Source organism: Dendrobates tinctorius, unplaced genomic scaffold (assembly GCF_039654945.1).
Source record: "Dendrobates tinctorius isolate UK_male_01 unplaced genomic scaffold, ASM3965494v1 ptg000322l, whole genome shotgun sequence".
Classification (NCBI taxonomy): Eukaryota; Metazoa; Chordata; class Amphibia; order Anura; family Dendrobatidae; genus Dendrobates; species Dendrobates tinctorius.
In genome coordinates this window covers 4,045,209-4,060,739 of record NW_027361989.1, presented here as the reverse complement: position 1 = coordinate 4,060,739, position 15,531 = coordinate 4,045,209, and the positions used below count along the sequence as shown (strand labels likewise).

Sequence of the window (15,531 nt, the reverse complement as noted above, 5' to 3'; positions counted from 1 at the left end):
AAAGATGAAAACACTGGTTACATAAAACACAGTGACACCTATGGGTTGAAAAAGGTAATTACACCTATGACATAAAAATGTTCTATCACATGAAAAAAATGGATAATAATGTATTATCACTTATTATTGGTTTATTATTTCAAATATTGAAATCCATATACAGTACAAATTCTGATAATAATTATATGGATATTACTGATTGCTATGGTACGCTGTGATATTATGGGATAGGAAATTACCAGATTTGGTATAGAATAGGGAATGAAGACTTCAAGCAAGATACTGAAATTATGTTAATAAAGACTTTTCACATTTCTAAACTTCATTGATTTTTATCAGTTGCAAGAAGAAGAATGCCGCGATCCAGAAGTCCCAGAAGGTAACAAAGCTATGATTACTGAGTAATAGACTGTGTTAATTACAAATGCAGTATCCACCACTGACAGTCACAAGTGCAGTATCCACCACCGACAGTCACAATTAAAGTGTCTAACCTGACAACCAGAGGACGATGATCCTATGATGCTGAGATGAACGGTGTTATCACGTTCTTATCAAGTTCCAGAGGTTTTCAATCACCTGAAAAGCTTCGATGAAAGCTGGTGAACAATGAAGGTAATTATCAGGAAGCTACAACCCTGACATATGTCCTGTGCATTAGGACAAGGACTGGTTATGGTGCTATGTTTAGCAAGGAAGAGTCATTTTAACCCTTGCTTTGCTGACCAAAGACGTCACACCTGTTCAAAGACCAGTACCGATGGAGGATTCCAGAATATCCAAGGCGAGCCAATGTAAGCCCAGGTTTTTAAAGATAACACTGCACAGATATTAAAGCTGCATAGACTTTGTTTTCGTATTAACATTTGAAATTATGGACTTTGATTTGATACACAACACATCTATATGCTATAAGAAAACTGTATTTTTAAAAGAACCAAGAAGAAGACAGAAGACATCAAAATGAAGACCAGATGACATCAGATGATGATGACTGGACCTGAGATGCTTCAATTTAGACTTAGGGAAGTATAATTATACATATTTTATATGAATATTGTTCACGACTTACCATAACATGAATTCACATCAATTATGTCATTGAGTACTTATAACGGTAATCTGATATTATTATTATTATTATTATTATTATTATTGATATTAAATTATTTTGTCAAAGAAGAAGAAAAGAAGAAAGAAGATCTTGTTATATTTGAGGGTTCCAATTAATGTCTGTCTCCCTCAAAAGGGGGAATTGTTAAATATTAATAATCCGTTAATTTCTTATAAGACCCAGTTCTGTACATTGCTTTAGCTTACACGACATAGGCTATTTTTAAGCTTGGCTCATGGTAGAAAGACAGCTCCATATATGTAGAGACCATGTGCTTTAGGAGACGTATATAATTCATGGCTAACTGTAGAGGTCGCTCTCTTCTTCCCTCACCATCATGAGAGACAGACGCAAGATGACATGACATGACATAACAGCTGGCGATGTGAGAAGCCGAACTGAGACACAGCAGCCATTTGCTATTCAGGATCTCGGAGAGAAGAAGAATACATGTTGCTTTTGCCATGAGGGATCTCAGAACATGATCTAATGGACAATTTCTCTTTCACCTATTTTTATTCACCTGTTTTTCTGTAATAACCTTTCTTTGATGGAAGAATCCAAATAAATCACTATATTTTTATCTGGTAACTAGTCCTGAGTATTTTACAGGATATGCATTATTTTACAATACTGTGAGAAGATTATACTGTGTGTGGTGGGATGGTGATACTGTGAGAAGATTATACTGTGTGTGGTGGGATGGTGATACTGTGAGAAGATTATACTGTGTCTGGTGGGATGGTGATACTGTGAGATTATACTGTGTGTGGTGGGATGGTGGTACTGTGAGAAGATTATACTGTGTGTGGTGGGATGGTGATACTGTGAGAAGATTATACTGTGTGTGGTGGGATGGTGATACTGTGAGAAGATTATACTGTGTGTGGTGGGATGGTGATAATGTGAGAAGATTATACTGTGTGTGGGGGGGATGGTGAAACTGTGAGAAGATTATACTGTGTGTGGTGGGATGGTGGTACTATGAGAAGATTATACTGTGTGTGGTGGGATGGTGATACTGTGAGAAGATTATACAGTGTCTGGTGGGATGGTGATACTGTGAGATTATACTGTGTGTGGTGGGATGGTGGTACTGTGAGAAGATTATACTGTGTGTGGTGGGATGGTGATACTGTGAGAAGATTATACTGTGTGTGGTGGGATGGTGATACTGTGAGAAGATTATACTGTGTGTGGTGGGATGGTGATACTGTGAGAAGATTATACTGTGTGTGGTGGGATGGTGATACTGTGAGAAGATTATACTGTCTGGTGGGATGGTGATACTGTGAGATTATACTGTGTGTGGTGGGATGGTGATACTGTGAGAAGATTATACTGTGTGTGGGGGGGATGGTGAAACTGTGAGAAGATTATACTGTGTGTGGTGGGATGGTGGTACTGTGAGAAGATTATACTGAGTGTGGTGGGATGGTGATACTGTGAGATGATTATTATACTGTGTGTGGTGGGATGGTGATACTGTGAGAAGATTATTATACTGTGTGTGGTGGGATGGTGATACTGTGAGAAGATTATACTGTGTGTGGTGGGATGGTGATACTGTGAGAAGATTATACTGTGTGTGGTGGGATGGTGACACTGTGAGAAGATTATACTGTTTGTGGTGGGATGGTGATACTGTGAGAAGATTATACTGTGTGTGGTGCGATGGTGGTACTGTGAGAAGATTATACTGTGTGTGGTGGGATGGTGGTACTGTGAGAAGATTATACTGTGTGTGGTGGGATGGTGATACTGTGAGAAGATTATACTGTGTGTGGTGGGATGGTGATACTGTGAGAAGATTATACTGTGTGTGGTGGGATGGTGACACTGTGAGAAGATTATACTGTGTGTGGTGGGATGGTGATACTGTGAGAAGATTATACTGTGTGTGGTGCGATGGTGGTACTGTGAGAAGATTATACTGTGTGTGGTGGGATGGTGATACTGTGAGAAGATTATACTGTGTGTGGGGGGGATGGTGATACTGTGAGAAGATTATACTGTGTGTGGTGGGATGGTGATAGTGTGAGAAGATTATACTGTGTGGTGGGATGGTGATACTGTGAGAAGATTATAATGTGTGTGGGGGGGTGGTGATACTGTGAGAAGATTATACTGTGTGTGGTGCGATGGTGGTACTGTGAGAAGATTATACTGTGTGTGGTGGGATGGTGGTACTGTGAGAAGATTATACTGTGTGTGGTGGGATGGTGATACTGTGAGAAGATTATACTGTGTGTGGTGGGATGGTGATACTGTGAGAAGATTATACTGTGTGTGGTGGGATGGTGACACTGTGAGAAGATTATACTGTGTGTGGTGGGATGGTGATACTGTGAGAAGATTATACTGTGTGTGGTGCGATGGTGGTACTGTGAGAAGATTATACTGTGTGTGGTGGGATGGTGATACTGTGAGAAGATTATACTGTGTGTGGGGGGGATGGTGATACTGTGAGAAGATTATACTGTGTGTGGTGGGATGGTGATAGTGTGAGATTATACTGTGTGGTGGGATGGTGATACTGTGAGAAGATTATAATGTGTGTGGGGGGGTGGTGATACTGTGAGAAGATTATACTGTGTGTGGTGGGATGGTGGTACTGTGAGAAGATTATACTGAGTGTGGTGGGATGGTGATACTGTGAGAAGATTATACTGTGTGTGGTGGGATGGTGATACTGTGAGATGATTATACTGTGTGTGCTGGGATGGTGATACCGTGAGAAGATTATACTGTGTGTGGTGGGATGGTGATACTGTGAGAAGATTATACTGTGTGTGGTGGGATGGTGATACTGTGAGATTATACTGTGTGTGGTGGGATGGTGGTACTGTGAGAAGATTATACTGTGTGTGGTGGGATGGTGATACTGTGAGAAGATTATACTGTGTGTGGTGGGATGGTGATACTGTGAGAAGATTATACTGTGTGTGGTGGGATGGTGATACTGTGAGAAGATTATACTGTGTGTGGTGGGATGGTGATACTGTGAGAAGATTATACTGTGTGTGGTGGATGGTGATACTGTAAGAAGATTATACTGTGTGTGGTGGGATGGTGATACTGTGAGAAGATTATACTGTGTGTGGGGGGATGGTAATACTGTGAGAAGATTATACTGTGTGTGGTGGGATGGCGGTACTGTGAGAAGATTATACTATGTGTGGGGGGATGGTGATATTGTGAGAAGATTATACTGTGTGTGGTGGGAATGATGATACTGTGAGATTATACTGTGTGTGGTGGGATGGTGATACTGTGAGAAGATTATACTGTGTGTGATGGGATGGTGATACTGTGAGAAGATTATACTGTGTGTGGGGGGATGGTGATATTGTGAGAAGATTATACTGTGTGTGATGGGATTGTGATACTGTGAGAAGATTATACTGTGTGTGGTGGGATGGTGGTACTGTGAGATGATACTGTGTGTGGTGGGATGGTGATACTGTGAGAAGATTATACTGTGTGTGGTGGGATGGTGGTACTGTGAGAAGATTATACTGTGTGTGGTGGGATGCTGATACTGTGAGTAGATTATACTGTGTGTGATGGGATGGTGATACTGTGAGAAGATTATACTGTGTGTGGTGGGATGGTGGTACTGTGAGATGATACTGTGTGTGGTGGGATGGTGATACTGTGAGAAGATTATACTGTGTGTGGTGGGATGGTGGTACTGTGAGAAGATTATACTGTGTGTGGTGGGATGCTGATACTGTGAGTAGATTATACTGTGTGTGGGGGGATGGTGATACTGTGAGAAGGTTATACTGTGTGTGATGGGATGGTGATACTGTGAGAAGATTATACTGTGTGTGAGGGGATGGTGGTACTGTGAGATTATACTGTGTGTGGTGGGATGGTGATACTGTGAGAAGATTATACTGTGTGTGGTGGGATGGTGATACTGTGAGAAGATTATACTGTGTGTGAGGGGATGGTGATACTGTGAGAAGATTATACTGTGTGTGGTGGGATGGTGATACTGTGAGAAGATTATACTGTGTGTGGTGGGATGGTGATACTGTGAGAAGATTATACTGTGTGGTGGGATGATTATACTGTGTGTGGTGGGATGGTGATACTGTGAGATTATACTGTGTGTGGGGGGGATGGTGATACTATGAGAAGATTATACTGTGTGTGGTGGGATGATGATACTGTGAGAAGATTATACTGTGTGTGGTGGGATGGTGATACTGTGAGAAGATTATACTGTGTGTGGTGGGATGATGATACTGTGAGAAGATTATACTGTGTGTGGGGGATGGTGGTACTGTGAGAAGATTATACTGTGTGTGGTGGGATGGTGATACTGTGAGAAGATTATACTGTGTGTGGTGGGATGGTGATACTGTGAGAAGATTATACTGTGTGTGGTGGGATGATGATACTGTGAGAAGATTATACTGTGTGTGGTGGGATGGTGATACTGTGAGAAGATTATACTGTGTGTGGTGGGATGGTGATACTGTGAGAAGATTATACTGTGTGTGAGGGGATGGTGATACTGTGAGAAGATTATACTGTGTGTGGTGGGATGGTGATACTGTGAGAAGATTATACTGTGTGTGGTGGGATGGTGGCACTGTGAGAAGATTATACTGTGTGTGGGGGATGGTGATACTGTGAGAAGATTATACTGTGTGTGGTGGGATGATGATACTGTGAGAAGATTATACTGTGTGTGTGGGGATGGTGATACTGTGAGAAGATTATACTGTGTGGTGGGATGGTGATACTGTGAGAAGATTATACTGTGTGTGGTGGGATGGTGATACTGTGAGAAGATTATACTGTGTGTGGTGGGATGGTGATACTGTGAGAAGATTATACTGTGTGTGGGGGGATGGTGATACTGTGAGAAGATTATACTGTGTGGTGGGATGGTGATACTGTGAGAAGATTATACTGTGTGTGGTGGGATGGTGATACTGTGAGAAGATTATACTGTGTGTGGTGGGATGGTGGTACTGTGAGAAGATTATACTGTGTGTGGGGGGATGGTGATACTGTGAGAAGATTATACTGTGTGTGGGGGGGATGGTGATACTGTGAGAAGATTATACTGTGTGTGGGAGGATGGTGATACTGTGAGAAGATTATACTGTGTGTGGGAGGATGGTAATACTGTGAGAAGATTATTCTGTGTGTGGTGGGATGGTGATACTGTGAGAAGATTATACTGTGTGTGGTGGGATGGTGATACTGTGAGATTATACTGTGTGTGGTGGGATGGTGGTACTGTGAGAAGATTATACTGTGTGTGGTGGGATGGTGATACTGTGAGAAGATTATACTGTGTGTGGTGGGATGGTAATACTGTGAGAAGATTATACTGTGTGTGGTGGGATGGTGGTACTGTGAGAAGATTATACTGTGTGTGGTGGGATGGTGATACTGTGAGAAGATTATTCTGTGTGTGGTGGGATGGTGATACTGTGAGAAGATTATACTGTGTGTGGTGGGATGGTGATACTGTGAGAAGATTATACTGTGTGTGGTGGGATGGTAATACTGTGAGAAGATTATACTGTGTGTGGTGGGATGGTGGTAATGTGAGAAGATTATACTGTGTGTGGTGGGATGGTGGTACGGTGAGAAGATTATACTGTGTGTGGTGGGATGGTGATACTGTGAGAAGATTATACTGTGTGTGGAGGGATGGTGATACTGTGAGAAGATTATACTGTGTGTGATGGGATGGTGATACTGTGAGAAGATTATACTGTGCGTGGGGGATGGTGATACTGTGAGAAGATTATACTGTGCGTGGGGGATGGTGATACTGTGAGATTATACTGTGCGTGGGGGGATGGTGATACTGTGAGAAGATTATACTGTGTGTGGTGGGATGGTGATACTGTGAGAAGATTATACTGTGTGTGGTGGGATGGTGATACTGTGAGAAGATTATACTGTGTGTGGTGGGATGGTGATACTGTGAGATTATACTGTGTGTGGTGGGATGGTCATACTGTGAGAAGATTATACTGTGTGTGGTGGGATGATGATACTGTGAGAAGATTATACTGTGTGTGATGGGATGGTGATACTGTGAGAAGATTATACAGTGTGTGAGGGGATGGTGGTACTGTGAGAAGATTATACTGTGCGTGGTGGGATGGTGATACTGTGAGAAGATTATACTGTGTGTGGGGGATGGTGATATTGTGAGAAGATTATACTGTGTGTGGTGGGAATGATGATACTGTGAGTAGATTATACTGTGTGTGGTGGGATGGTGATACTGTGAGAAGATTATACTGTGTGTGATGGGATGGTGATACTGTGAGAAGATTATACTGTGTGTGAGGGGATGGTGGTACTGTGAGAAGATTATACTGTGTGTGGTGGGATGGTGATACTGTGAGAAGATTATACTGTGTGTGGTGGGATGGTGATACTGTGAGAAGATTATACTGTGTGTGAGGGGATGGTGATACTGTGAGAAGATTATACTGTGTGTGGTGGGATATTGATACTGTGAGAAGATTATACTGTGTGTGGTGGGATGGTGATACTGTGAGAAGATTATACTGTGTGTGGTGGGATGATTATACTGTGTGTGGTGGGATGGTGATACTGTGAGAAGATTATACTGTATGTGGTGGGATGGTAATACTGTGAGAAGATTATACTGTGTGTGGTGGGATGGTGGTACTGTGAGAAGATTATACTGTGTGTGGTGGGATGGTGGTACGGTGAGAAGATTATACTGTGTGTGGTGGGATGGTGATACTGTGAGAAGATTATACTGTGTGTGGAGGGATGGTGATACTGTGAGAAGATTATACTGTGTGTGGGGGATGGTGATACTGTGAGAAGATTATACTGTGCGTGGGGGGATGGTGATACTGTGAGAAGATTATACTGTGTGTGGTGGGATGGTGATACTGTGAGATTATACTGTGTGTGGTGGGATGGTGATACTGTGAGAAGATTATACTGTGTGTGGTGGGATGGTGATACTGTGAGAAGATTATACTGTGTGTGGTGGGATGGTGATACTGTGAGAAGATTATACTGTGTGTGGTGGATGGTGATACTGTAAGAAGATTATACTGTGTGTGGTGGGATGGTGATACTGTGAGAAGATTATACTGTGTGTGGAGGGATGGTAATACTGTGAGAAGATTATACTGTGTGTGGTGGGATGGCGGTACTGTGAGAAGATTATACTGTGTGTGGGGGATGGTGATATTGTGAGAAGATTATACTGTGTGTGGTGGGAATGATGATACTGTGAGAAGATTATACTGTGTGTGGTGGGATGGTGATACTGTGAGAAGATTATACTGTGTGTGATGGGATGGTGATACTGTGAGAAGATTATACTGTGTGTGGGGGGATGGTGATATTGTGAGAAGATTATACTGTGTGTGATGGGATGGTGATACTGTGAGAAGATTATACTGTGTGTGGTGGGATGGTGGTACTGTGAGATGATACTGTGTGTGGTGGGATGGTGATACTGTGAGAAGATTATACTGTGTGTGGTGGGATGGTGGTACTGTGAGAAGATTATACTGTGTGTGGTGGGATGCTGATACTGTGAGTAGATTATACTGTGTGTGATGGGATGGTGATACTGTGAGAAGATTATACTGTGTGTGGTGGGATGGTGGTACTGTGAGATGATACTGTGTGTGGTGGGATGGTGATACTGTGAGAAGATTATACTGTGTGTGGTGGGATGGTGGTACTGTGAGAAGATTATACTGTGTGTGGTGGGATGCTGATACTGTGAGTAGATTATACTGTGTGTGGGGGGATGGTGATACTGTGAGAAGGTTATACTGTGTGTGATGGGATGGTGATACTGTGAGAAGATTATACTGTGTGTGAGGGGATGGTGGTACTGTGAGATTATACTGTGTGGTGGGATGGTGATACTGTGAGAAGATTATACTGTGTGTGGTGGGATGGTGATACTGTGAGAAGATTATACTGTGTGTGAGGGGATGGTGATACTGTGAGGAGATTATACTGTGTGTGGTGGGATGGTGATACTGTGAGAAGATTATACTGTGTGTGGTGGGATGGTGATACTGTGAGAAGATTATACTGTGTGTGGTGGGATGATTATACTGTGTGTGGTGGGATGGTGATACTGTGAGAAGATTATACTGTGTGTGGTGGGATGGTGATACTATGAGAAGATTATACTGTGTGTGGTGGGATGATGATACTGTGAGAAGATTATACTGTGTGTGGTGGGATGGTGATACTGTGAGAAGATTATACTGTGTGTGGTGGGATGATGATACTGTGAGAAGATTATACTGTGTGTGGGGGATGGTGGTACTGTGAGAAGATTATACTGTGTGTGGTGGGATGGTGATACTGTGAGAAGATTATACTGTGTGTGGTGCGATGGTGATACTGTGAGAAGATTATACTGTGTGTGGTGGGATGGTGGTACTGTGAGAAGATTATACTGTGTGTGGAGGGATGGTGATACTGTGAGAAGATTATACTGTGTGTGGTGGGATGATGATACTGTGAGAAGATTATACTGTGTGTGGTGGGATGGTGATACTGTGAGAAGATTATACTGTGTGTGGTGGGATGGTGATACTGTGAGAAGATTATACTGTGTGTGAGGGGATGGTGATACTGTGAGAAGATTATACTGTGTGTGGTGGGATGGTGATACTGTGAGAAGATTATACTGTGTGTGGTGGGATGGTGATACTGTGAGAAGATTATACTGTGTGTGGGGGGATGGTGGCACTGTGAGAAGATTATACTGTGTGTGGGGGATGGTGATACTGTGAGAAGATTATACTGTGTGTGGTGGGATGATGATACTGTGAGAAGATTATACTGTGTGTGGGGGGATGGTGATACTGTGAGAAGATTATACTGTGTGGTGGGATGGTGATACTGTGAGAAGATTATACTGTGTGTGGTGGGATGGTGATACTGTGAGAAGATTATACTGTGTGTGGTGGGATGGTGATACTGTGAGAAGATTATACTGTGTGTGGGGGGATGGTGATACTGTGAGAAGATTATACTGTGTGGTGGGATGGTGATACTGTGAGAAGATTATACTGTGTGTGGTGGGATGGTGATACTGTGAGAAGATTATACTGTGTGTGGTGGGATGGTGGTACTGTGAGAAGATTATACTGTGTGTGGGGGGATGGTGATACTGTGAGAAGATTATACTGTGTGTGGGGGGATGGTGATACTGTGAGAAGATTATACTGTGTGTGGGAGGATGGTGATACTGTGAGAAGATTATACTGTGTGTGGGAGGATGGTAATACTGTGAGAAGATTATTCTGTGTGTGGTGGGATGGTGATACTGTGAGAAGATTATACTGTGTGTGGTGGGATGGTGATACTGTGAGATTATACTGTGTGTGGTGGGATGGTGGTACTGTGAGAAGATTATACTGTGTGTGGTGGGATGGTGATACTGTGAGAAGATTATACTGTGTGTGGTGGGATGGTAATACTGTGAGAAGATTATACTGTGTGTGGTGGGATGGTGGTACTGTGAGAAGATTATACTGTGTGTGGTGGGATGGTGATACTGTGAGAAGATTATACTGTGTGTGGTGGGATGGTGATACTGTGAGAAGATTATACTGTGTGTGGTGGGATGGTAATACTGTGAGAAGATTATACTGTGTGTGGTGGGATGGTGGTACTGTGAGAAGATTATACTGTGTGTGGTGGGATGGTGGTACGGTGAGAAGATTATACTGTGTGTGGTGGGATGGTGATACTGTGAGAAGATTATACTGTGTGTGGAGGGATGGTGATACTGTGAGAAGATTATACTGTGTGTGATGGGATGGTGATACTGTGAGATTATACTGTGCGTGGGGGATGGTGATACTGTGAGAAGATTATACTGTGCGTGGGGGATGGTGATACTGTGAGATTATACTGTGCGTGGGGGGATGGTGATACTGTGAGAAGATTATACTGTGTGTGGTGGGATGGTGATACTGTGAGAAGATTATACTGTGTGTGGTGGGATGGTGATACTGTGAGAAGATTATACTGTGTGTGGTGGGATGGTGATACTGTGAGAAGATTATACTGTGTGTGGTGGGATGGTCATACTGTGAGAAGATTATACTGTGTGTGGTGGAATGATGATACTGTGAGAAGATTATACTGTGTGTGATGGGATGGTGATACTGTGAGAAGATTATACAGTGTGTGAGGGGATGGTGGTACTGTGAGAAGATTATACTGTGTGTGGTGGGATGGTGATACTGTGAGAAGATTATACTGTGTGTGGGGGATGGTGATATTGTGAGAAGATTATACTGTGTGTGGTGGGAATGATGATACTGTGAGAAGATTATACTGTGTGTGGTGGGATGGTGATACTGTGAGAAGATTATACTGTGTGTGATGGGATGGTGATACTGTGAGAAAATTATACTGTGTGTGGGGGGATGGTGATATTGTGAGAAGATTATACTGTGTGTGATGGGATGGTGATACTGTGAGAAGATTATACTGTGTGTGGTGGGATGGTGATACTGTGAGATGATACTGTATGTGGTGGGATGGTGATACTGTGAGAAGATTATACTGTGTGTGGTGGGATGGTGGTACTGTGAGAAGATTATACTGTGTGTGGTGGGATGCTGATACTGTGAGTAGATTATACTGTGTGTGGTGGGATGGTGATACTGTGAGATTATACTGTGTGTGATGGGATGGTGATACTGTGAGAAGATTATACTGTGTGTGAGGGGATGGTGGTACTGTGAGAAGATTATACTGTGTGTGGTGGGATGGTGATACTGTGAGAAGATTATACTGTGTGTGGTGGGATGGTGATACTGTGAGAAGATTATACTGTGTGTGAGGGGATGGTGATACTGTGAGAAGATTATACTGTGTGTGGTGGGATATTGATACTGTGAGAAGATTATACTGTGTGTGGTGGGATGGTGATACTGTGAGAAGATTATACTGTGTGTGGTGGGATGATTATACTGTGTGTGGTGGGATGGTGATACTGTGAGAAGATTATACTGTGTGTGGTGGGATGGTGATACTGTGAGAAGATTATACTGTGTGTGGTGGGATGGTGATACTGTGAGAAGATTATACTGTGTGTGGTGGGATGATGATACTGTGAGAAGATTATACTGTGTGTGGTGGGATGGTGATACTGTGAGAAGATTATACTGTGTGTGGTGGGATGGTGATACTGTGAGATTACTCTGTGTGTGGTAGGATGGTGATACTGTGAGAAGATTATACTGTGTGTGGTGGGATGGTGATACTGTGAGAAGATTATACTGTGTGTGGTGGGATGGTAATACTGTGAGAAGATTATACTGTGTGTGGTGGGATGGTGGTACTGTGAGATTATACTGTGTGTGGTGGGATGGTGGTACGGTGAGAAGATTATACTGTGTGTGGTGGGATGGTGATACTGTGAGAAGATTATACTGTGTGTGGAGGGATGGTGATACTGTGAGAAGATTATACTGTGTGTGATGGGATGGTGATACTGTGAGAAAATTATACTGTGCGTGGGGGATGGTGATACTGTGAGAAGATTATACTGTGAGTGGGGGATGGTGATACTGTGAGATTATACTGTGCGTGGGGGGATGGTGATACTGTGAGAAGATTATACTGTGTGTGGTGGGATGGTGATACTGTGAGAACATTATACTGTGTGTGGTGGGATGGTGATACTGTGAGAAGATTATACTGTGTGTGGTGGGATGGTGATACTGTGAGAAGATTATACTGTGTGTGGTGGGATGGTCATACTGTGAGAAGATTATACTGTGTGTGGTGGGATGATGATACTGTGAGAAGATTATACTGTGTGTGATGGGATGGTAATACTGTGAGAAGATTATACAGTGTGTGAGGGGATGGTGGTACTGTGAGAAGATTATACTGTGCGTGGTGGGATGGTGATACTGTGAGAAGATTATACTGTGTGTGGGGGGATGGTGATATTGTGAGAAGATTATACTGTGTGTGGTGGGAATGATGATACTGTGAGAAGATTATACTGTGTGTGGTGGGATGGTGATACTGTGAGAAGATTATACTGTGTGTGATGGGATGGTGATACTGTGAGAAGATTATACTGTGTGTGGGGGGATGGTGATATTGTGAGAAGATTATACTGTGTGTGATGGGATGGTGATACTGTGAGAAGATTATACTGTGTGTGGTGGGATGGTGGTACTGTGAGATGATAATGTGTGTGGTGGGATGGTGATACTGTGAGAAGATTATACTGTGTGTGGTGGGATGGTGGTACTGTGAGAAGATTATACTGTGTGTGGTGGGATGCTGATACTGTGAGTAGATTATACTGTGTGTGGTGGGATGGTGATACTGTGAGAAGATTATACTGTGTGTGATGGGATGGTGATACTGTGAGAAGATTATACTGTGTGTGAGGGGATGGTGGTACTGTGAGATTATACTGTGTGTGGTGGGATGGTGATACTGTGAGAAGATTATACTGTGTGTGGTGGGATGGTGATACTGTGAGAAGATTATACTGTGTGTGAGGCGATGGTGATACTGTGAGAAGATTATACTGTGTGTGGTGGGATATTGATACTGTGAGAAGATTATACTGTGTGTGGTGGGATGGTGATACTGTGAGAAGATTATACTGTGTGTGGTGGGATGATTATACTGTGTGTGGTGGGATGGTGATACTGTGAGAAGATTATACTGTGTGTGGTGGGATGGTGATACTGTGAGAAGATTATACTGTGTGTGGTGGGATGGTGATACTGTGAGAAGATTATACTGTGTGTGGTGGGATGATGATACTGTGAGAAGATTATACTGTGTGTGGTGGGATGGTGATACTGTGAGAAGATTATACTGTGTGTGGTGGGATGATGATACTGTGAGAAGATTATACTGTGTGTGGGGGATGGTGGTACTGTGAGAAGATTATACTGTGTGTGGTGGGATGGTGATACTGTGAGAAGATAATACTGTGTGTGGGGGGATGGTGATACTGTGAGAAGATTATACTGTGTGGTGGGATGGTGATACTGTGAGAAGATTATACTGTGTGTGGTGGGATGGTGATACTGTGAGAAGATTATACTGTGTGTGGGGGAATGGTGGTACTGTGAGATTATACTGTGTGGTGGGATGATGATACTGTGAGAAGATTGTACTGTGTGTGGTGGGATGGTGATACTGTGAGAAGATTATACTGTGTGTGGTGGGATGGTGATACTGTGAGAAGATTATACTGTGTGTGGTGGGATGGTGATACTGTGAGAAGATTATACTGTGTGTGGGGGGATGGTGATACTGTGAGAAGATTATACTGTGTGTGGGAGGATGGTGATACTGTGAGAAGATTATTCTGTGTGTGGTGGGATGGTGATACTGTGAGAAGATTATACTGTGTGTGGTGGGATGGTGATACTGTGAGAAGATTATACTGTGTGTGGGAGGATGGTGATACTGTGAGAAGATTATTCTGTGTGTGGTGGGATGGTGATACTGTGAGAAGATTATACTGTGTGTGGTGGGATGGTGGTACTGTGAGAAGATTATACTGTGTGTGGTGGGATGGTGATACTGTGAGAAGATTATTCTGTGTGTGGTGGGATGGTGATACTGTGAGAAGATTATACTGTGTGTGGTGGGATGGTGGTACTGTGAGAAGATTATACTGTGTGTGGTGGGATGGTGATACTGTGAGATTATACTGTGTGTGGTGGGATGGTGATACTGTGAGATTATACTGTGTGTGGTGGGATGGTGATACTGTGAGAAGATTATACTGTGTGTGGGAGGATGGTGATACTGTGAGAAGATTATTCTGTGTGTGGTGGGATGGTGATACTGTGAGAAGATTATACTGTGTGTGGTGGGATGGTGGTACTGTGAGAAGATTATACTGTGTGTGGTGGGATGGTGATACTGTGAGAAGATTATTCTGTGTGTGGTGGGATGGTGACACTGTGAGAAGATTATACTGTGTGTGGTGGGATGGTGATACTGTGAGAAGATTATACTGTGTGTGGTGGGATGGTGATACTGTGAGAAGATTATACTGTGTGTGGTGGGATGGTGATACTGTGAGAAGATTATACTGTGTGTGGTGGGATGGTGATACTGTGAGATTATACTGTGTGTGGTGGGATGGTGGTACTGTGAGAAGATTATACTGTGTGTGGTGGGATGGTGATACTGTGAGAAGATTATACTGTGTGTGGTGGGAAGGTGATACTGTGTGTGGTGGGATGGTGATACTGTGAGAAGATTATACTGTGTGTGGTGGGATGGTCATACTGTGAGAAGATTATACTGTGTGTGGTGGGATGGTGATACTGTGAGAAGATCATACTGTGTGTGGTGGGATGGTGATACTGTGAGATTATACTGTGTGTGGTGGGATGGTG

General features: G+C 43.0%; 1 protein-coding gene across 3 annotated transcripts in view; it reads right to left on the bottom strand.

Annotated features, from left to right (window-relative positions):
• Positions 1 to 15,531, bottom strand: part of LOC141074039 (gastrula zinc finger protein XlCGF66.1-like) — a 48,357-nt gene that overhangs the window by 18,947 nt on the left and 13,879 nt on the right. For 2 of the 3 annotated variants that reach the window (XM_073561554.1, XM_073561557.1), the window contains exon 2: positions 495 to 599. The exons of the other annotated variant lie outside the window; for it this stretch is intronic. The gene's annotated coding sequence lies outside the window, so the exon portion shown is untranslated. The remainder of the gene's footprint in view (positions 1 to 494; positions 600 to 15,531) is intronic. 3 annotated transcript variants of the gene reach the window in all.